The sequence below is a fragment of the Hemiscyllium ocellatum genome, chromosome 4, assembly GCF_020745735.1.
Source record: "Hemiscyllium ocellatum isolate sHemOce1 chromosome 4, sHemOce1.pat.X.cur, whole genome shotgun sequence".
Lineage (NCBI taxonomy): Eukaryota > Metazoa > Chordata > Chondrichthyes > Orectolobiformes > Hemiscylliidae > Hemiscyllium > Hemiscyllium ocellatum.
This window is the reverse complement of record NC_083404.1, coordinates 112,878,609-112,903,580: the sequence shown is the minus strand read 5'-3', so window position 1 is coordinate 112,903,580 and position 24,972 is coordinate 112,878,609. Positions and strand designations below refer to the sequence as shown.

At 40.1% G+C, this 24,972-nt stretch overlaps 2 protein-coding genes across 3 annotated transcripts in view; one reads left to right on the top strand and one right to left on the bottom strand.

Moving 5' to 3' along the window:
• tg (thyroglobulin) overlaps positions 1 to 24,972 on the bottom strand; it is a 370,830-nt gene that overhangs the window by 129,166 nt on the left and 216,692 nt on the right. The window lies entirely within an intron of this gene.
• Positions 16,940 to 24,972, top strand: part of LOC132815495 (src-like-adapter) — a 45,713-nt gene continuing 37,680 nt past the window's right edge. For both annotated transcript variants that reach the window (XM_060824463.1, XM_060824462.1), the window contains exon 1: positions 16,940 to 17,121. The gene's annotated coding sequence lies outside the window, so the exon portion shown is untranslated. The remainder of the gene's footprint in view (positions 17,122 to 24,972) is intronic.

The following is a 24,972-nucleotide window of genomic DNA, read 5'->3' as shown; positions in this document are numbered from 1 at the left end:
GCGACACCTGGATTTGTTTGTGAGCACCGGCACCGAGGAATGCTTGGAAAAGTACTCAGGAATGGCAGCGTAGCACAGGAGATCAGATTCAGAATAGTATTAATATTGGAGAATTTTCCCAGCTCAGGGACCTTTCTGCAGCAGACTGAGACTCACGAGATTGGAGCTGTGAACATTTTACCATTACTCTAGAATTCGTGAAACCAGTGCCTTGGAAACTCAGGTAGACTTCCAAGTGCTAGACTTCACCTAGGAGTCCCTGAAAAGTGAAAGGAAAGAAACTTGCTTGTTGAATGTGTCTAAAGTAGTTTTAAATTAGTAGTTTCACTCATTAGTTTGCTAAAGTCAATTAAACTAATATATTGCTTGATATTGAAGCACGTGTGTTTTATTTTATTCATTTTGATGAGAGCTTAAAGAACCCATTAAGTACATCCAGCCTAACAATACTCTGGGAAAGGAAGGAAAATTAGGTTCAGAACTTGAGCTTGTCAAAAGTTGACAGGAGTGAAACTGTTCTGTAACTTTATGGAGTAGTACAGTCAAGCTAAATGAGCTTTTTAAAAATATATTATACACCCGTCTATTTGTTTCTAACAGTCAGTTTGATGAATCTGGAACATGGATAAATCCAGTACAGGCTGTGAAGAATTGGAAACATTATGTGGCAAACTGGACCCCATTTTTGGAGATGACTAAAGAAGATACTACAGTCTCTGAGGTACATCTGTTGAACTTCTGGACCTTGATGCATTGGGAACAATAGTCAAAGTATATGAGAATACAGTCCTTTTATAGGCCAGTAGATCAATGTCAAGACATTCAATGGCCTAGCTGTGAGGAGAATGGCAGAAGTTCTTTCTACACCTATTTATGAAGTGTGCATGTGTATGAAGTGATCATGTTCTCCGATTGCATCAAGGGAATGAAGGTTTTACCTGGACACCTTGGTTTGCTGCACACTGGTCTGAAAATAGCAGGTTGTCTCTACTCCAAAGATGCCCATACAGAGAGAACGTGGGACCACAAACCATTCATTGTAAACCAAATGGTCATTTATGATACTGATGTGACAGCATTGTTCAAAATATTGTGACAGGATAGGATTATTAAATTCCTGCAACTTCTTTGATGAGTGAATAGTTAAATCAGCAAATGTTTTTGCTTCCTGAACATGCTTGCTTGATCTATTGATGGGAATTCTTGACAGAGGGACAGTAGGTGTCTGTGATACTTTTACTGTGACCATTGCATAGTCTGTCAGCCACACTCAAAATCTCTGGATTCTAGGATGCCTCTTCGCAACCTGCTCTGTGTCTAATAAGGTTAACAATGTGATCAATTTCAATTCTGGATGGCCGAAGATGTAGTCAAATCATTTACAATAATGCCCAAGTCATTGTCCAAGTCGTCTTTCACATTGATGGCATATTTTTCATCTAGGTCAGGATGGAAATTTATGAGATTAGATATCTGATGCCATCACACTGCATCTGAAATAAAACTGCTCCCAAAACTATGAATGAGGTAATTTCCATTATTATAGCTTGAAGATCAGGATCATCCTTTGTGTCTCAAATGCCTGAAGTTGGCCTTTGACCTTTAAGTTGGTCCCTTCTGAGCCGCGCAGTTGGATGGATAAAGATTGTTGCATAAATTCTCTTGTCCATTTAATGCTATTGGACAGAACAGTCCTGCATTTCCTGTGATCAATGTAAGGTACCTGTGATGATCATTGGTAGCAATGTGTACATTCCAGTATTGACTACCCTGGTCTGTGAAATTTTGCTGTGAGTTCTTCTTTAAAAGCGGTTGTTTTTTTTCTCTTCATTAATACAGGCTTCTGTAATGAAAGGGGAGTGCTGTTCTATAGTGTGGGTGTCCTGTCCATAGAGCTTCTTTATGCCATCACAGGAAGCTGGTGGCTTGCCTTTCTTTGCAGTTGTCTTGTTGCTGCTGTGGCATACTTTTGGTCCTGCACCTTCAATAGCAACTCTGCCCTTGTTCAGTCTGCCTGGACTTTGTCTCATCCAGAAAGTTTAGGTGGCTTCGGACACAGTTCATTGCTTACCTGTGTGGAAGCAGCTTCTCACACTGTGATAAATGTTGCCTGATAGACTGGTCTGTTGACCACTTTGTCTTAAAATTCTTCACCCATTGTACTGTCAGTGGGCTTCATTTTAGGCTCTCCATGCTGCTTATCTTTGGGTCTGTCACCATTACCATTATGTAGTACTTCAGGTCTATGCTCTTGTAAGTGAATATGAATAGACTTTACTAAATCTAACTATATACAAAAAATTGCAAGCCAGGACATCTTCCGGAATCCTCCAGACTCAGACTGCAAGACCATGTGATCTTACACCGCGATGACATGGCTCCAGTCATACTGTTCAGTAGCAATCCCCAGAATAAATGCACAATTAACTTTTTACTTCACAGGCTCCAAAGCTACCTCTCACCCACAAAATTTCAATCGTCAGAGAACTTGTTGACAGCACTATTCATGAAGTCATCTCTGATCAGAACAAACGGGAATCGGTGGATGTTACTCCACTTCCTTTTTTATCGGAGTTTGTCCACGTTGTTTCTTGTGCTTTCAGCTGATTAGCTAGGTACCTTTTGTCCAACATATTACATGATGTCTCTAATTACAATGACACACCAGACTGTAGGAAACCAGTCACTGTACTAAGTACTTCATAACTTAGAACAAGAGTAGTAAAAGCTCAGTGGTATTTACAACATTTGTTGTGGTAACAAGGTTCACAGATCTCATTGGTGGTGAATGACAAATACATAAAGTTAATGGTTGGAAAAAAAAACTAATCAACCATCCATGCCCCAAAACGAATTTTTCTCAGAAGGCTGAGAGTCTTTGGAATTCCCTCCCTCAAAAGGCACTGAATTCAGAATATTTAATGGCTGAGATATAGTAGATTCTTGACTGCCAAAAGAATGACAGATTGAGTTTAAAATCAGATCAGCCATGATCTTTTGAATGATAGAACAGCTCAAAGACCTAACTTATTCCTGGTCGTATGTATATAGTAATGTCATCATGGATAAACATCTTTTTTCCCTGAAGTGAGGGGGAGTAAGGGAGAAGGAATACCCTGGAAAATCCACTTTCAACCTTATCAATCAATTAAAACCATAGCAGTACGTACAGCGAGAGATTTTCTCATGAAGTGGGATCAGATATCTCCTGTAGTTGGCCATAATGTTCTTAGGATCAAGAAGGGCGAAACTGGTGGAATTTTTGATTCCTGATGACTACATTGGTGATCGCTGTCTATTAGGACTGGGTTTGGCCTAGTTTCTGGGCAATAATTATTGTCCAATGAGGTGACAACTTGGCTGAAGCCCTAGACCTGTGAAGCTGTTGTCCAGCATGACTCAATACCTTTTGAACAAATTATTATTTTCTGGAATTACTTATACAGGCAAATGTTAGGCAATTTCTACACATATGCCACAAACAATAATAAAATTAGTCATCAGTTTGGAAGTGTTAAATTGAGGGAGGTATGGTTATTAGGGCATTTGGAGAACTCCTCTGATCATCTTTCAACAGTGCCACAGTGCTTCTCCTAAGTAAATATGAGGAGTCTTAATTCAATATTCCATGCAGATGGGTGTATCTCTGACACAGCAGCACTCCCTCGCTAATGTACAAATGTATAAACTGCTGATTATGTGCTTATACTTTTGAATGTGGTTTGGACCTACAATCTTTTAATTCAGAAGTAAGCAGAGTACTACTGAGTCTGGGATAGGCATTTTAGGAAGAGCTTGGAGCAAAGCCAGCACTTATAAAACCATCCCTGGGTTTTCAACAAATGCCATCTCTGGATATGTTAGCATTTATGTGGAAAGCTTCTTTTGAGATATTAATAGTGACCAACTTTTCTTGCTGCAGTTCAAAAATGCCCACTACCACCTTCTCAAGGGAAACCGAGCATGGATGGTTGACATTGCCAGTAAACACCCACACGAAGGAAAACATTGGAAGGAGATTTAAAAAAAAGGAAATGTTGCTGCAAGTGCTTAGATGTAGCTCACTGTGGGAGCATTGCTGCTGTGTGGATTGTTGTTTCATGCTGTCTTCCACAATTCTGCTTCCCTTTCTTGTTAAAAACCACTTTGAGGAACCATTTAGGCAGTGGCTAGTCTGACACAACTGTGCAAATATAATACATAAGGTGTGGGGATGAGCTAAAATACTGCATCTAATATCAAATAGCTCATACGTGGTTCAGCCATCTGATTCCTTAGCAGGTTCGTTGCCTGTCCCACTCTGCCTCTGAGTGAAAAGGGCAGGTTTCTGCACACACAGGTAACATAAGTTTGGCTATTGATTCACTTTGACATTTAGCCTTGACTACAGCTGACAACAGGAGGGTTTCTCAAAAGGTAAGTTGTTCCATCCAGACCTGTCCAGAATATTCTGCACCGAACCAACGTGAAGTGAAATAATGAGTACCGAGAATACTGGTTACCTATTTTTATGAAAAGCCATTCTGCTGGTTTGAGTTACATTTAGAAACGGTATTAGGAAAAATTCATTCACCAGAGAGACAGAAAAAATTAGAATACCAAACAATGAAAATAAATAAAGGAAACCAAAATACTATGGATACTGGAAATCCAAAATAAAACTGGAAAGTACCAGCAAGGCTCAAAAGGTCTGATAGCTTCTTTGGAGACAGAAGCTGTTAACCTTTTGAATCTAACAATTCTTGAATTAGAGTATCTATCATGCACAGGATGGCACAGTAGCTCAGTGGTTAGCACTGCAGCCTCATAGCACCAGTGACCTGAGTTCAACTTCAACCTTGGGTGACTGCGTGGAGTTTGCACATTTTCCCCATGTCTGCATCAGTTTCCTCTAGGTGCTCCAGTTTCATCCCACAGTCGAAAGATTTGTGGGTTCGACGGATTGGCCATACTAAATTGCCCATAATATCCAGAAATGTATAGGGTAGGAATATTGGCCATGGGAAATGCAGTATTACAGAGCTGGGGTGGGTGGATGTTTGCTGAACGATCTGCTATGGGGATTCTATGATACAATTGCAACTTACTCTGTATTATTGAATAGAGATATATATTGATGGGGGGGATTAATATATTTCATATACCTGACCTTTCTCATTTGATGTATGATATTTTGCACCAAGATCTTGATAATGCTGCTTTTATTATATCCTTGAGACACTATTCCATGTTCAAGGTGATTGTGCACTACTCCCACTCTCCTTGCAACGAGTCTTATTCACCCTCTGCTTGTTAATCCACAATTGTTCCCACTTTAACAATGTCTACATTCTAAAGATCTCAACTTTGATTTCATACCCCTCCATGACCATGTCCCTTCATACTCCTGTAACTTCTTTGAGCCTTAAGTCCTCTGAGTTCTCTGCATTCCTTCAATTCTGGTCTGTAAGTCCCCCTTAGTTAGAAGGGACCAAAAAATATAGTGGCTGAAAGGACAAGCATGACTCTTCATAAAAACATGGTAGTAAACTTTCCCATCAGAAACAAACTCTCTGTGATTTGATTTTCAATGTGTATTTAAGTATATTTTTGGGGTAAATTAAAATTGGCCACATTGATAACCTTATATAAACAAAGCAGTTTGCAGTGAGGCTTTCCAGAATCCAGAGTTTGAATCTGGCTGATGGACTATGAGACGGTCACAGAAAATGTAACTAGCCAAGAAACGGACTCAGCCCCCTGCTGTATGCCCACAGTCAAGAAGTGGAACATTAAAGTTTCCTCCAAGAATAGCTGGAGCTGCAGAGAATTCTGACACACACTTGTGAGTGGTCCCTACAGAAGTAACTAACTTTAAAATTAATGTTTCTTATAAGAGAATACTTGGGGGGGAAGTAAGAGGTAACCCTAAGTGCATAACATACATTGTTATAAGCTTAAGTGTTATCATACTCATATTATCTTTGTTTAATTTGTTCTATACACAATAAATGTTTGTGTTTTGTTAAAACAAATGAAATTTTGTGGTATAGTTCTATTAGTTAACACAAAGTGCTCAGCAATAGAGAAATAGTGAAGTAAAGGGAAGAACATATTACAACCACAATTGCATGAGAAACATTTCTTGGTAAACCAAAGGGATTAAAAGCTAACAAGTCCCTGGAAGGTCTGCAAGTGCAAGGTCTGCATGCTCATGGTGGTTGGGGACATATAACAGTTTGGGTACAGGATTATTGACTAACAGGGTATGTAGAGTGGGGATAAATTATTCATTTTCAGGTTGGCAAACTAATTCACAGTCTGCCAGAGATGGGCACTAGCACCTCAAATGTTCACAAAATATTAAGGAAGGGAGAAAAAGGCATATTTTAATTGAAGCTTTTTTAAAAATTTAAAATATAACCTGCTTTAAATCTGTTAAACATCTAAATATGTGAGACTGTTGTTTGCACTGATTTTGTTAACCACTATTTGGATTGGATTATAGAATCCCTACAGTGAAGAAGGAGGCCATTCAGCCCTTGACTCCACACTGACCCTCCAAAGAACATCCCATCAGACCTAGCCCCCTACCATACTCCCAGCCTTACCATGGTAATCCACCTGGTTTACACATAGAACATAGAACATAGAATGTAGAAAAATACAGCGCAGTACAGGCCCTTTGGTCCTCGATGTTGCGCCGATCCAAGCCCACCTAATCTACACTAGCCCAATAACCTCCATATGTCTATCCAATGCCCGTTTAAATGCCCATAAAGAGGGAGAGTCCACCACTGCTACTGGCAGGGCATTCCATGAACTCACGACTCGCTGAGTAAAGAATCTACCCCTAACATCTGTCCTATACCTACCACCCCTTAATTTAAAGCTATGCCCTCTCGTAATAGCCGACTCCACACGTGAAAAAGGGGTCTCATGGTCAATCCTATCTAAACCCCTAATCATCTTGTACACCTCTATCAAGTCACCCCTAAACCTTCTTTTCTCCAATGAAAACAGTCCCAAGTGGCTCAGCCTTTCCCCATACGATCTTCCTACCATACCAGGCAACATCCTGGTAAACATCCTCTGCACCCGTTCCAGTGTCTCCACATCCTTCCTATAGTATGGCGACCAAAACTGCACACAATACTCCAGATGCGGCCGCACCAGAGTCTTATACAACTGCAACATGACCTCAGGACTCCGGAACTCAATTCCTCTACCAATAAAAGCCAGTACACCATATGCCTTCTTCACAGCACTATTTACCTGGGTGGCAACTTTCAGAGATCTGTGTACATGGACACCAAGATTCCTCTGCTCATCCACACTACCAAGTATCTGACCATTAGCCCAGTACCACATCTTCTTGTTACTCTTACCAAAGTGAATCACTTCACACTTACCTACATTGAACTCCATTTGCTACCTTTCTGCCCAGCTCTGCAGCTTATCTATATCCCACAGTAACCTGCCACATCCTTCCTCACTGTCAACAACTCCAGCAACTTTCGTATCATCCGCAAACTTGCTCACCCAACCTTCTAGCTCCTCTTCCACGTCATTTATAAAAATGACAAACAGTAATGGTCCCAAAACAGATCCTTGCGGAACACCGCTAGTAAGTGCACTCCAAGATGAACCTTTACCATCAACTACTACCCTCTGTCTTCTTCCAGCCAGCCAATTCCTAATTCAAACCTCCAACACACCCTTAATGCCATACCTCCGTATTTCTTGCAGTAGCCTACCATGGGGAACCTTATCAAATGCCTTATTAAAATCCATATACACCACATCTACCGCTTTACCCTGGTCCACCTCCTTAGTCACTTTCTCAAAGAATTCAATAAGGTTTGTGAGGCACGACCTGCCCTTCACAAAACCATGCTGACTATCCTTGATCACATTATTCCTATCCAGATGTTCATAAAACATCTCTGAACACAACTGACAATTTTTTTAAGCATGGCCAATCCACTTAATCAGCACATCTTTGGACTGTGGGAGGAAACTGGCACCCAGCAGAAGTGGGGTGAATGTGCAACCTCCACATAGGCAGTCACCCAAGGCTGGAATCAAACCCAAGTCCCTGGCGTTGTAAGGCAACACTGGTAACCACTGAGCCACTGTGCCACCCATCTATGGATGGGACCAATGAGCTGATTGTCTATTGATGGCACGCATACCCTAAGTTCATATACAATAAAATCAATAGAGTTAGCATGTGATTAACTTATCAAATAACTTTGATTTGCTTGATCTAGCTCATCACTGCTTAGATCAAAGCAATTGTCCCCAAAGTGATACTCCTAATCAATCATTCAACAGCAGCAACCACTTGTCAGTACTCTTTATATGCAACATTTTCATATTATTAGTATTATAGATGCAGTTGATTTAGATGATTATGAGGCATGTTTACTAATCCTTTTAATGAAGACTTCTTCAATCAAAAGCATTTGAGAATGATAAATGTTAAAGCAGCCACATTAATAGTACACTCTAATTGAGGCCAGCTAACACAATAAGCCTTAAGAAAGGTTGAAGATTAAAAATGGCTAGTTTGTATGATTTGGGAAAATATATTTACCTACCAGACATTGTAGATTAATTGAGTATTTCTCAATCTGTAATTCACCATTGTGCCAGCCAAAGGTGGCAGTGTGTTCTGTATATTACCTTTAGCTTTTCTCATACAAGCTTTTAATGTGGCTGTTCAGTATGTCATGCAAACTGATTGCTGTACAAACTTTATTCATGCATACAGAAACTGTGATATCACACCAATTATCATACCAATCCTTAACTATAGCATCACAGAGGGAGATGACAGCAATGAGCAGCATCTACTCTGGACATATTAATTTGTAGAGACCAAAAAATATAGTGGTTGAAAGGATAAGCATGACTCTTCACAGAGACATGGTGATGAACTCTCCCTTCTGAAACAAAATGACTCTGTGGTTTGATTTTCAGTGTGTATTCTAGTACTTTTTTGTGTAAATTATTGACTATATATACACACATATCTGGATTTGATTGAAGCCAGAAAATGAGGGGCGGGGCTTCACATGTGGTAGCTAGTTGCTCATAGAGTCAAACAATCATACAGTACAAACAGGATGTTTGGCCCATCAAGTCTGTACTGCCAAAGCTACACCAAATCTACCGCAATCCCACCATCCAGCACTGGGCCTATTGCCTTCAATGTTATGACACTTGAGTGTTCATCCAAGTACTTAGATTGTATGATTTTCTGCTTCAATTAGCTTCCCAGAAAATGCATTCTAGACCCCTATGACCCTCTAGATGAAAAACAACTTTTCTCAAATCCGCTCTAACCCTCCTATTCTTCACTTTAAAATCTCTGACTCAGGGAAACAACTGCTTTCCATTCACGCTGTCCATGTTCTTCATAGTTTTATGATGAGAGTCAGGTAGATTTTTGTCATGATAATAACTACTGTGTATGGGTTTTTCAAATCTCAGTGACTTGGCTTATAAGTCAAGGATAGTGACTTGATTTTGCCTATGGAATCACACAGTACCAAAAACCAGTGTCTTGCTATTGAACATTTTGAAGGCAGTGGTGACTAGATTCTTGTTAGATGGTGGAATCAAAGGTGATTGAGGGTAGGTGGGAATTGGGAATTAAAACACAGACAGATTAACCATGAGCTCACTGAACAGCTACACAGGCTGGATAGGCTGAATAGTCATGTATTGCTACTAATTCCTATGTTTATAGTTCAAAACATCAGCTGGTCAATATCTATTTTTACTTGCTTTTTTACACATCTATTGATGTGTCATAAGTGGCTGTGAAAATTGACCAGCCTTGGATATTATTGTTCCGAAACAACTAATACCAAAGCTTTGCATTCATATTCTGTCTTTGGCCTCATAGAAGAGCCCAAGAAATTTCACAGGAGTATTATCAACAAAAGTTTCCACGGAACTAGTGAGGCATGCATTTTGTTTTATTCATTCGTGGGTTGTAGGCATCACTGACTGGACCAGAATCTATTGCCAATTTCTACTTGCACTTGAGAAGATGGCAATGAGCTGTCTTCATGAACGACTGCAGTCTATTTGCTGTGTGTAGACGCACAATGTAATTAGGGAGGAGATTCCTGAATTTTGATACAGTGACAATGAAGGAACAGCGATACAGTTGCAGTGACAGGACAGTGAGAGGCCTGGGGGAGATCTTGCAGGTGGTGGTATTCCAATGCACCTGCTGTCCTTGTCCTTCTAGATTGAAATGGTTGTGGGTTCAGAAGGCGCTGTCCAATGAATCTTGGTGAATTACTGCAGTGCACCTTGCAGATAGTACACTCTGCTGCTATTGAGTGTCAATGGTGGAAAGAGTGGATGCTTGTGGATGTGGTGCAGTTAAGTGGCTGCTTTGTCCTAAATGGTGTCAAGTTTCTTGAATGTGCCTGGATGAGTGCAGCCCCAACATGTGAGTATTCCATCACACTCCTGACTTGTACTTTGTAGATGTTGGACAGGCGTTTGGCAAGTTAAGTGGTGATTTCCTCACCACAGTATTCCTAGACTTTGGCCGGCTCTTCTAGCCATTGTATTTACATAATGAATCCTGTTCAGGTTTTGGTAAATAGCAACACTTCAAACATTGAAAGTGAGGGATTCAATAGTGATAACGCCATTGAATTTCAAGGGGTGATGGTCTCTTATTGGGGATGGTCCTTGCCTGGCATTTGTGTGACTCAAATGTTACTTGTCACTTTTTAGCTCAAGCCAGGATGTTATCCAAGTCTTGCTGCAATTGGATGGACTGCACAATCATTGGAAATAATCCCAACTTCTGACCAGCAAGAAAGTGAGGAGAGATGAAGAGAAACTTCTTTATTGAGGGGGGTTAGGATTTGGAAGGTGCTACTGGTGATGGTAGTGGGGAGTGAATTCAATACAAGGTTTCAGACAAGGGCTGGATATATATTTGAAAGAGATTAATTAAGAGGGATATGGATACAGCGCTGGAGACTGGGAGTAGCTGGGTAACCCTTTTGGGAAACAGTACAGACACAATGGCTGAATGGCCTCTTTCTGGACTGTAAAATCCTGTGATTCTTATGATGGTGGGAAGATCATAGATGATGCAGCTAAAGATGGTTGGGTCTAGAAATTCAACCCTAAAGAACTCCTGCAGAGATACCCTAGCTCTGAGATAATCGACTTTCCACCACAATGATCGTTGTGTGTGCTAGGAGAGTTTCCCACCTGATTCTCATCGGTTCCAGTTTTGCTAGAGCTGAATTTCCACCAACAATGTTTACGGTATTCCTTTAGAGTGTATGCAGATTTTCCACCAAAGTTACAAGAACCAATTGTGTGAATGATCACAGAATCCACCTTTATTGTATTTTATACAGAGTATAAAATGTATTTTATACATTTTGCACAGAGTAAATATTTGAGATCAGTGACCATTCACTTTATTTTTGTTTCCGTTTCCATTTTTACTTTGGATTTCCGGCATCTATCATTTAATATTTTGCTTTTTGTTCAAACCTTCAGGACTGGGTTGCAATCAAATTTAAGATTTATATTCATTCTACCTGCATGTTTGAACTAAAGAAATTTGCTGTAAGGAACCAGTTAATAGCATATGGTGCAGGATCAATCTGTTAAGAGAGACGTGTCTCCTGAGATCAAGGAGTAAGGTTTCCAGTCATTATTTGTAGTACTTTAAGGCTCTGGGATAAAGCACAGTGAATTGTTAGCAACATTTGCAAGCTTTGTAACCAGCAGGAGGTTTTTGGCACTCAATTCATATGGGAAATTCACAGATGGAGAAAGCTATATTTAAATTTTCCAAAACTATTAAGAAACATATGTGAGTTGGGGGCTCCGAATTGTGAGGTTTGGCTGACTTTGTGGTATACTGGAACATCTAGCCATGCTGATTGTGAACTATCCAAAATGTCCATCAACATCACTTCAACCCCATGTGATTAGCTCGGAAAGTATTCCGGGCTGGAGTAAACATAACTGTCCTAAGCATGAGCTTTGGCCCATTGTCACCTCTGAGATAGAAAGTCATGGGTTTCAATAGCCTTGTAGAGATTTGCCAAATTAATGTAAGCTGACATTACAGCACAGCAATGGAAACGTATCGTGCTGTTGAAGGTATCAAACTTTTGGATGAGATATTAAATTTCAGCCCCCTCTGCCTCCTCAGCTAGATGTGAAAGATCCCATCACACTAGTCAAGGAAAAGATTAATTCTCCTCTTACTTTCTGGTCAGTAAACATCCCTCAACAAGTGATACTGAAATAAAACTGAGTATTAAAAACATAAAACATAGAATATATAACAGTACAGCACAGGAATGGGGCCCACCGGCCCACAATGTCCTGCCGAACATAACACCAAGTTCAATTAATTTCTTCTGCCTGTCCTTGGTCCATATCCTTCTAATCCTTACACATTCATGTGCTTATCTAAATGTTCCTTAAATGTTCCTACCGTACCTGACTCCACCACTACCCCTGACAGCACATTGCATATTCCTATCACTTTGTGTAAAAAATGTGCCCCTCACATCTCCTATGAACTTTCCCCTTCACCTTAAATACATACCGACTAGTAATCGACATTTCAACTCTGGCTAAAAGGATTCTGAACATCAACTCTATGCATCTCATAATTTTATAGATTTTTAACAAGTCTCCCCTCCGCCTCTGCCATTCCAGAGAAAACAACATGGGATTTTTCTAGGCTCTCCTTATAGCATATACCCTCTAATCCGCACAGCACCCTGGTAAACCTCTTCTGCATCCAGTCCAACACCTCCACATCCTTCCTGTAATGTGGCAACCAGAATTGAACGTAATGATCTGTGGTTTAAGCAAAGTTTTATAGAGCTGCAACATGATATTCTGACTCTTGTACTTATTACCCAACCAATAAAAGCAAGCATGCCATATGCTTTCTTTACCACCCTATCTACTTGTGTGGCCACGTTCCGGGAGCTACGGACTTGAACTCAAAGATCCCTCTGAAAATCAATGCTTTTCAGGGTCCTGTCATTGACTGTATACTTTTCAAGAACAAAGAACAAAGGCCCTAGCTTTTGACCTACCAAACTGTAACACCTCACACTTACTCAGACTAAATTCCATCTGCCGTTTCTCCCCCGATATCTGCAACGGATCTTTATCTCACTATAGCCTTTGACAACCTTCTGCAATATCCACAACTCCACCGATTTTGTGTCATCGGCTAATCCACCCATCTACATTTTCATCCAAGTCATTTATATATATCACAAACAGCAGAGGTCCCAGTACAGATCCCTGCAGAACACCACAAGTCACAGACCTCCAGCCTGAAAAACACCATTCCACCACTAGCCTCTGCCTTCATTGGGCAAGACAATTCTGAATAGATGCAGCCAAGTCACCACAGATCCCATGCATTTTAAGTTTCTTGATGAGCCTACCATGAGGGACCTTGTCAAAATCCTTACTAAAGTCCCTGTGGACAACATCCATAGTCTACCCTCATCGATCACCTTTATCACATCCTTGAAAAATTCAATCAGGTTACATAGAACACAGAACACAGAACACAGAACACAGAAAGGTACAGCACAGAACAGGCCCTTTGGCCCACGATGTTGTGCCGAGATTTAATCCTAATGTAAAATATAATAACTTAACCTATGCACCCCTCAACACACTGCTATCCATGTGCATGTCCAGCAGTCACTTAAATGTCCCTAATGACTCTGCTTCCAACACCACCGCTGGCAATGCATCATGTAAAGAACCTACCTCTGATGTCTCCTCTATATCTTTCTCCTAATATCTTAGAACCATGACTCCTCGTACCAGTCAATCCTGCCCTGGCGAAAAGTCTCTGGATACTGACTATATCTATTCTACTCATTGTCTTGTATACCTCGATCAGGTCTCCTCTCTTCCTCCTTCTCTCCAGAGAGAAAAGTATGAGCTTATCCAACCTTTCTTCATAAGGCAAGCCCTCCAGTCCAGGCAGCATCCTGGTAAACCTTCTTTGCACTCTCTCCAAAGCCTCTGTATCTTTCCTTTAGTAGGACGACCAGAACTGGACACAATATTCCAAGTGTGGTCTCACTTGGGACATGTACAGCTGTAGCAAAACCTTGCGGCTCTTAAACTCGATCCCCCTGTTAATGAAAGCCAAAGCACTATATGCTTTCTTAACAACTCTATCCATTTGGGTGGCAACTTTGAGGGATCTATGTACTTGCACACCCAGATCCCTCGTTTCCCCTACACTGCCAAGAATCCAGTCTTTCATCCTATATTCAGCACTTGAATTGGACCTTCCTAAATGCATCACCTTGTATTTATCCAGGTTGAACTCCATCTGCCATTTCTCAGGCCAGCTCTGCATCCTGTCTACGTCATGCTGCAGCTTACAGTAGCCCCCTATACTATCGACAACATCTCCAACCTTTGTGTCATCTGCAAATTTACTAACCCCTCAACCTCCTCATCCAAGTTATTTATAAAAACTACAAAGAGCAGAGGCCCAAGAACAGAGCCCTGCGGGACCCCACTCAACACTGACCTCCAGGCAGAATACTTTCTATCTACAAACACTCTCTGCCTTCTGTCAGCCAACCAATTCTGAATCCAGTTCTGAAGTTAGTTAGACATGATAACCTGCACAAAACCATGCTAACAAACCCTATTTAGGCCATGCTTTTCCAAATGCACTATCCATAAGAATTCCCTCCAATAGCTTCCCAATCATCGATGTGAGACTATAGTTTCCTGAATTAACCCTATTTCCCTTCATGAACAGAGAGACAAAATTAGCTACTTACCAGTCCTCCAGGACTGATCTCATTGCAGTGTACTTTGCTGGTGAAAGTTACGCTTGAAAAATTGCTGAATTGGCTTTTAAAGCACTTTGTGTCATACTGAGACCCTGAAAGATGCTAAACAAATGAAATTTCACCTTCTTTTCTTTGAGTTGGCAGGTGTTTTGAATGTGCTGATCTTCAATAACAAAGAATAACAGCAACTAGACTTTACAAAACCCATTTTGACACAGCAAATTGTCCCAAATTGCTTCACAGAGGTGCAAGAAAAAACAACATTATATCAAAAAAGACATATTGGAGGGTTACTAGACATTATCGTGGAGATGAGTTTTGAAGAAGATGTATGAAGGAGAAAAGGGAGGAACTTAGACATAGAACTGCAGAGTGTGAAGCCTAGGCAGATGAAAGTAGAATGGTTGATGATGTGAAAGAAGTGGAGATTCTTGGAGTGATGTATTATGGTTTCTGAGGATTGGAAGACGTCACAGATATAGAGATTGGCATTTTATGATCCCTTGCTGATGGGTTTGAAAATGGGGGGCTTGTGGAGGAACACTGAAGAGGGAATGTTGCACATACCCTGTCCACCAACTAACTACCCACCTTGACCTGTCTCCCATTTTAACAAGGGGCAGTGAGGTGTTGGATAACTTGCTCTCCTTTGATATGTTGGTCAATTAGTGGCTACTTATGTGTCTCACCCCACCCTAACCAGCATTTTATACCGAACTGGGGGCATTCAATGTGAGTAGAGAGCCTGCAACACTTTACCAGGCACTCCCCTATAAGGGAATCATACCCTACTTTTCAACATTCCATCTTGGCATCTTTATTCCCACATGCCCATCTTTCTAACTCTGCAATCCAGGTCCTGCTGATAATCTGAATGTACCTGAAGTCCATTAGCTCCACCTGTTCAAGGATTGACTGTGGTCTAGCATTGTGAGACTGTAGTTGACCACTTGTTACTGCTGGAACTATATAGCTGCTGGTCATTTGATTGACTAGCAGTTCTCTAAGATGGCGCTTCCTCCCAAAAAGGGACCCTCTATCTTTTTATTGTTCAGAACAAAAAATCTGAATGTCTCACTTGATGTTATTGACATTCTACGTGTACGTGTGTAACTCCTCTTGACATTCAATGACATTTCCATCACTGAATCCCCTACTATAAAACATTTGGAGAGTTTCACTTGAATAGAAACTGAATTGGACCAGCCAAATACAGTGGCCAAAAAAACAGAACCAGCTGAAGATTCTGAACCAAGTAACTCACCTCTTGATTCTCCAGTGCCTCTCAGCTGCATACACCATCAACAGGATGTACTGTAATCACTTCTCCATTGAGGGCACCTTCCAAATCCACAACCTGTACCTTGAACGATGGAGGTAGCAAATGCAGAAGAAAGCCACCAGCTACAAGTTCATCTCCAAGCCACATGCCATCCTGACTAGCAATAATATTACCATTGCCTTACCGTCTCCAAGTCAAAATCCTGGCACCTTCTTCCAAACAGCTTTGTGAGTGTACCTACATCAGATGCATTTCTGTAGTTCAGCAACAATGTTCACCAACATCTTTTCAAGGATAACTTGGGAACAGTAACAAATGTTGGCTTTGACAGTGTTGCCAATTTTCCAACCTAACACCATTAGTGCTGATGAAACTAAGCATATCAAATTGGAATGTTTAGCAACCCATTTTGCATAGTGCATGTTTTCTCTCATTTGAAAACTCAATTAGCTATAGTCCCCCATACAGTCATCAGCAAGAAGTATTTCAACAAATAATCCAATGTATTATTTATTGAAACCAAAACTGCTTCACTTCTTGGCATAGATACACAAAAAGACACTACTCAGAGACATTGGCATACATACATGCACCAGTTCAAACAGAGACGTAAAACAGGCGACAAATCACATGAAAGAAGTATAAGGTAAGTGGGGTCCCCAAAGTTAAACGAACCTGAAACAGAAAAAGAAGTTGAGGAAAAGGAGTAACCGCACCAAGTACTTCTGCCATCTGTAACAGGAAGCACGTGGAAAACAAAATAACCACTAATCATTCTGACATCACAACCAAAAAAAAGTGCTGCAGATCAGTAGCTCACACTGGCTGTCACCACAAATTCCGCTCAGCACAAAAAGCTGAAGAGAACAAGGATCTCATCTGCTGCTCTGCTGTGCTTTGGAAGGTTTCGCTACAGCTCCTAGAATGATGCATGTCCCTCAAAAATACCACAATTTACCCTGCTTGTTATAAGAAAGGTGTGCTGTCCAAAAGGTAAATATGTAACTTTTTTGCCGAAAGGAGATTTTCAGAAATGAAATTGCTGACAGGAAGCTCAGTTTTATTGTGAAACATAGAGAAGTAGAGACGTTGTTTTGAATTGTTTTCAAATTATTAAATGGTTTCCATATTTCTGTAATCTCCTCCAGACCAATGACCTTCTGAGGTATCCACGATCATCCAGTTCTAGCCACTTGTGCATCTCAGATGTTAATCCTTTCACCATTGCCCACTGTGCTTTCAGCTAGCTTGGCCGTAAGCTCTAGAATTCCTCATCTAAAAATTCCTATATTTACACCTCTCTACCCTATTTTAAGATGTTCCTTTAGAATTTATCTTTTTGACCAGGCTTTGAATTTTCTGTCTTGATATCACTTTCTGTGGCTCAGTGCTGAAAATGCTTTTATTGGTAATGCTTTTGTTAAGTGTCTTGGGATGTTTCGCTATGCTCATGCTATATAAATGCAGGTTAATTTTGGTGTTGTTATCCATTCTCCCTACCTGTCTTCTGAAGCCTCTCCCTCATTCTGGGGTCCAGCAGTAGAGGTATCTATGTCACTCAATGTAATATTGTCATGCATAAACTTAAGTGATTCTCTGCAAGCTTTCAGCATAGAAGACCACCCAAATGTGCCTTAACCCAGACCTATATATAAGAGCATAAGGTATAGGAGCAGAGTTAGACCATTTGTCCCATCAAATCTGTGCCACCATTCAATCATGGCTGTTACGTTTCTGAACCCCATTTACTTGTCTTCTCCTCATGATCCCCTTACTAATCAAGAACCTATCTCAGTTTGAAAGCATCATCTCTTCGCTCTGAGGCTGTGTCCTTGGGCCCTAGTCCCTCCTACTAGTGGAAACATCTACTCCAAGTCTGTTCTATCCAGGCCTCTCGGTATTTACGCTTGATTTGTAGGAAAACGATTCCCACGAAAAGGTAAAAGTGATGGCCAAGATATCAATGTTGACTGAATCAAGGAGCAGCCTTGATGGGCAGACTGGCCTAATTCTGATCCTGTATCTAATGGGATGCCCATATGATTTTTTTTGCATTCTAACCTTCTTTATGGTCATTTAAGCGGGCATTGGATAGGCATTTGGAAGTTATTGGGCTAGTATAGGTTAGGTAGGATTCGGTCGGCGCAACATCGAGGGCCGAAGGGCCTGTACTGCGCTGTATCCTTCTATGTTCTATGTTCTATGTTCTATAACCTCGCAATTATACTCATTTACCAAAAAGAAAAAAACGGCTAGCAGCCATTAAATCTGTTTTCAAAGAAACTCTTGCAAATGAGCATAGCAATTATGGATGTTTTATGGTTATTTTAACAGCATTTCTCCTTGCAATGTGGTGAACCCAATAAGAATTGAGATGACTGTAGTATGAGAACACAGGTAGAGGCGCTCGGTTTTCTTCCTGAACTGCTGTAGGCAAAGGTGGTGCTAACAAGAGGGAGCGCCAGGATTTTGACCAAAAGAATATGACCGAATAGCAATATGTTCCCAATTCAGAGCCGTGAGTATCGTAAATTGTAGACGTTTCAATACAGAGAGAAGTCACTCAATAATTTCTTAGATATTACCATACAGATTTTTCTGACACATTCCGAATTATTATCTAGGCCTCTGGGTTATTTACTAATCCAGCATCCTTTAACAGTGATTGTAGTTTTGTAGCAAACACATCATGGAGAGGAGAAAACCGATAAAAATATGAAAATGTACGTCATTCTGCCCCTCAAGCCTGCTCCGTTATTCAATTTGATTATGATGATCTGATTTTAACCTTAACTGCACATTCCTGCATAACATCTGAAAATCTTTCATGCCATTAGAAACCAAGAATTTATCTACTCCTGCCTTAAAAGTATTTAAAATTTCTGCATATATTGACTTCTGATGAGTTTCAAAAATTCATAAGCAACTGAAAGAAAAACTTATTTTTCTCATCACTATTTTTAATGAACACCCCCTTATTTTTAAACTATGACCCCCAGTTCTAGATTCTCCCACAAGAGGGAACGTCCTTTCAACTTCCATCCAATCAAGTCCCCTCAGGATATATTTCAATTAAGTCACCTCTGAATCTTCTAAACTTCCCAGGATTTGGGTCCAGCCTGTCTAGCCTTTCTCATAAGGCAGGTTGTTCATTCCAGGTATTACTCTAGTAAACCTCTGCAATGGCTGCCAATGCATTAACATTCTTCCTTAGATACATGACCAGTTCCATACACTGTAGTTAGATGCAGTTTCACAAGAGCTCCGCTTAACTATTACATAATACTTGGAAATGAATGTACTGGTTGTACAGGACCTCTATTTTGAAGTATACAAGGCCAGTCAGCGAGTGTGTCTAAATCACCAGTTTTACTAAGACTTCCTTCCAAACAAGTACCTTGCAAACAATAAGGCTCCTTGAACAGTAATGAGATGAATACTTACAGTTTTGTTTAGGGAAGAAATGTTAACTAAGACATTGGGAAAACTATAGCACATTTGAATGTTACAGTATATAAAGTGTTTGTTCAGGCCATTGTACCTGTACGGCTCTTGGAAAGAGCTGCCATATTTTATTTCACATTCTAGCTTTAAGTTACTCAGTTTGATCTGCCTCGCATTAACAAATACAATGTTGCAGAGCCTGAGTAAGAAAGAATTCACCTCTTTTCTCCTCTAGATCTTTGCAAATGATTTTATAACTGTTACCACCAATTGCTAACTCACTCAGCAGAGGGACTAATTTCCTCCATTTACTTTACTAAAAGCCTGTACTTCTTGAATGATTCAAAAGGTCTCATTTTAACTTCTCTTACAAGGAGAGAAGTAATAAATTTTCTAACCTTTTCTCATAACTGAGGTCTCTCATACTTCATAACATTCTTGAAAACCTCCTCTGTACCCTTTCTAAGGAGGTGAAGTCTATGTTCCAGAAATACACCAGCTGAAGTCTAACTAGAGATTTTCAAAGGTATAAAATAATCTTCATGCTTTTGTGTTCTTCTCTGTTTAAAATTCCAAGTAATATATATGCTTATTTAACCAATTTGTCAATTTGTCTGTTCCCTTCAATGATTTTTGTGTATGGATGTTAATGTTTCAATGCTCATGTACACTTTACAAAATCATGCCATTTGTAGCATTCTGTTTCATCGTGTTAGTCCTCTGAAGTGCAACATTACATACTTCTTCATATTGAATTCCATCTGTGTTGTTTCTGTCCATTTTACTATCCTTTCTATATGATTATACTGAAGCCTATAAATTTCCTTATCATAATCATAGCATCACCAAGTTATGCATCATCTGGAAGCCTTATAATACTGTTCTCACACCTTAATCTAGAGAGTTTATTGGAATTGAAAAATTATAGATCCAAAACTGACCATTATAAAAATGCCATTGCAAACTACCTTAGTCTGAAAAACATCCATCCATCCTTTAACATTTTCTGCTTTCTGTCACTAAGTGAATCCTGTATCCATACTTTGTTTTTCCTTTAACCCACTGCTTCAATTTTCTTAACAAATTTCCTGTGTAATACATTGTTGAATGGCTTTTGATTGTCCATACATGCAGCATCCATGCAGTGTTTTTCTGTAGTTAGTGTTACAGGAACTCTAATATGTGAATCACATCGATAAGCAATTGGGCCACAATCCAAACTCTATTGAAGCAGCCCTTCAGTATTGCACTGCAGTATCAGCCTGGGTTATGCAGTTAATTCTTTGAAGCACAATGTCAACTCTACAAGTATGAGCTAAAATGATACTACATGATTAAATTTTATTCAGCTTTAGGTGGAATCATTTTATAGCTGTGTGATTTACCATTGCACTGTCAATGATAGCAACTGGCATATTGTATAGCGGACCTACTAATTGTCTAACTAAGAGCAGAAAGTATTACCCAGCATTTAGGACAGTAAGAGTTTACATTGTTGCTATGGCACAGATGACTTTTAAAGTGGCAGGGAAGTAAACTACCAGAGACAGGTCAGTGCTGTGTAATTTATTTAGCAACACTGTAGACAATAGCATAGTTTCACTATTCCTCTTTATGAACAAATTTGCACTTGGACTCATTTTAGAGATTATGAAGATTAAAATGTTTGTGTAGAATGTCAGAAAGCATGAAAGGAGACTATTTGATCCATCATGCTTATGGCAATGCATTGAAAGAGCACCATAATTGGTCTTGTTCCTCTGTTTCTCATACATACTCCTGCAAAATGACCCGCATAATGTACTCATCCAACTCCCTTCAGAAAGTTATTGTTGAATCTGCTGCCACTGCTGTTTAAGATGGTTCCTTCTAGGTCACCACAATTCCTCATGTAAAATATCACACAAAGGTGGCATGGTGGCTCAATGGTTAGCACTGTTGCCTCACTGCACCGGGGACATGAGTTTGCACATTCTCCCAGTGTCTGCAAGGGTTTCCTCTGAGTGGTCCGGTATCCTCTCACAGTCCAAAGATGTGCAGGTCAGGTGAATTGGCCATGCTAAATTGCCCATAATGTTGAGTGCATTAGTCAGGGGTAAATGTAGGGTAGGGGAATGGGGCTGAGTGGGATGCTTTTTGAAGGGTTGGTATGGACTTGTTGGGCCAAATGGCCTCTTTCCACACTGCAGGTAATCTAATCTAAACAACACCAGGTTTATATGGAACTACAAGCTGTCGGAGAGCTGCTTCTTTATCAGGTAGGAGCAGTGGTCTGAGAGCTAGTGCTTCCAAACAAACCAGTTGGACTATAACCTGGTGTTGTGTCATTTTTAACTTTGCCCTCCCCAGTCCAACACTGGCACCTTCATATCATCTAAAATACTTCTCCTCATTTTACCTCTGGTTTTCCTGCCAATTATCTAAAGTCAGTGGAAGCAATTCCTTCTTACTTACTCAATCAAAAGAGGAGGTAGTGTAGTATTCATGTCCAGATATCAAGTTAATGATCTGGGGATAGGGATTTGATTTCCAAATGATGGACAGTGAAATTTAAATTCATGCTTAACATTACGATTAAAAAGGTTAACCTAACTGTAATCACTGCTGAATGTTGTAAGGAAACTATCTGGTTCACTAATACCCTTTAACAAATTCAAATCTGGTATCTGCACCGTGCATGTGAAGCCAGACCCACAGCAATTTGGTTGAATCTTGAATGTCCTCTCAAACACCTGAGCAAGCCACTCAGTTGAATTAAACTGCTACAAAGCAAAGGTATGAGACAGGATGGACCATTTAGCAATATCCTAAACACCAGAAACAACAATGGCAAACACAGCCCTATTAATGCAGCAAAGCCTTCCTTACCAACATCTGGGGCGTGTGCCAAAATCGTAAATGTTGTCCCATAGACCAGCTAAGGAACAACATGGAATTACACCTACAGTCAATGTCTCAGAAAGCACCATTACCATCATTAGGCATATCCTATTCCCATGAACAGGACAGACCCACCACAGGTAGCAGTAAAGTGGTATACAGTAGAGAAGGAATTGCATTAGGAATCCTCAATTTTGGCTCCAGACCCCATGAAGCCTTATGGCATCAAGTCCTGCTGATTACCCTCTGCCATCCCCTCTTAGCTGATGAAAAGTAGCCCTTCTTGTAGAACATCACTTGGAGGAAACATTGAGGGTAGCAATGATGTTGAATGCCTCAGTACAACCACAAATGACTGAGCTGACCTAATCCTAAAAGACATAACTGCTAGATTGGGTATGCAGCAGGTCACAAGAGAACCAACAAGATGAAGAAATTTACTTGAACACATTGTAACCAATCTACCATTTACAGATGAATCCCTATATGGCAGTTTGAACAAGATAGATGGCCTTTGTCTGAGTGAGGTTCTGGTTATTGCAACCTCGGGTTAATGTAGATGGAAAACATTCCAGCAACCTTTGCTGTGAGTGGACCTTCTCTCCAAAATTGTCTTTACCTGTTGTGCGAGGCATAAGAAACCTAGCTAGCCACTATACATCCTGCAAAGAAAGTCAGATCAGAGACTCGTACACTCTTGCCAATCATTTCCTGGGAACAACTGCTCTCTGCTCTTTATGAATTAATTTTATATTCAAGTTGCCACTACACTTTTAATTTCTTGGTTTTCAATTTTCCAACTCCTTTCAAAAAAAAGTATAAAAAGTACCAAACCTCACAAACCTAGAACTCACATTTAGCAGCTTATAATACTTGGGCATCTCTTTCTAAATCTTAACTATTAAGAGTCTTATAACAGTGGAATTCAGCCAAGGTTTGGCAGGAAGAATAGAAGAGTTGGATGTTATTTAAATTTAAAAGACTGCAAAATGCTGAAACACAGGGTGGCTTGGGAGTCCTAGTGAATAAATCACAAAAAGCTAGTATCCAGGTTCAGCGGGTATTGTGAAAGTAAATGTTCATGACCTTAAAAGGAACAAGAACAAGAGATTTAAGGTGATCTGCAAAAGAAGCACGGTGAAGGAAGGAAAAACTTTTTCACTGTGCGTGGGTATGGAATGCATGCCTGGAAATGTGATGGAGACAAGTTTAATTGAAATATTCAAGAGGGCATTGGATGATTAATTGGATAAAAATAATGTGCAATTATATGGAAAAGGCATGAGATTGGTACTTGTTAATGATACTTGTTTATTGAGCCAGTACAGTTAAGCCGGACACTCTACTGAATTTAGGTAAAAACAATGACTGCAGATGCTGGAAACCAGATTCTGGATTAGTGGAGTTCTACTGAATTTGGCTAACAATGTGATGATGTGGGCATGGGAATTAGATTTAATTTAAATACTGGGAGCAATTTGAGACCCAAAAGTCACATTTCTGTTGGCTACAAACTGAATATACTACAAGAGCTGCAGTATCACTTGATGTTATTATAGATGGAAAAAGGCACTGTCAAATAGTGAAAAGGGGTAGGATTGCACAATGATGTTTAGAAGCTCTAACTTGGTGTTGCTCAAGAGTGTCATGTAAATGGAGCATGACATCCCTCAAGGGAGCTTTACAGAAAATAACCTCACCAGTATTACACAGGGGACCTTGATGGAAAGACAACAGCAATGCAGCATCACCACAGAGCAAAGTGTTTAAGAGATATAAACACTGCATATTTTTTGTCTGTGAGAAGTGGAATCACATTTAGTTTCCCACAGCCAAAGATACCACAGACTTTCCACTTCTCTTCTTGCCTAATTTGCATCCTCAATGAAAGCGCAGGCGCATTTTGTTGCCAATAATCAGTTGCATTGCACACAATGTTAATATGTTGATGAGGCCCGATTTCAACCCCACCTGGTATAAAGCTGCCAAGCTTACAGATAGGGCAGTGAGAACCTCTTCCATTCCTTTATTTTCAACCAGTTGGGAGACAGAAGGATCCTCATGTGAACGTGCACATCAAATCCTGAGGGCTGTCTGAAATTTTTACATCAGGGTTGGGCAGTACAGACTGATGTTATTTTCCTGTCAGGCCAATCTGGTAGTGAAAGGGAGCTGAAGCCAGGAAAAAAAACAATTTCTTTCTTTTTGGGTTCCTCATGATCCCAGATAAATCCTTGGTGACAGCCTTCTGCTTCTTGAAGTCTATTTATCATTGAATAGTGAATTTATCACTGAAGACTGACTACAAGCATGCATATGATTGGGTACATAATAAAGACTTTCTGGAGATTTGCAGGGCATTCTTACTGCGTTTTGGATTTGGGCTTTAGTCTACTGCATATATTTTTAATAAGATGAATAATCCTCCCTCACTACCATTATTCAGTAGGTAAATATAGTAGGTTACTGAGCCAGTCTGTATGTTGTTCAGTCAAAATGGAAGGAAGACATTTTAAAATT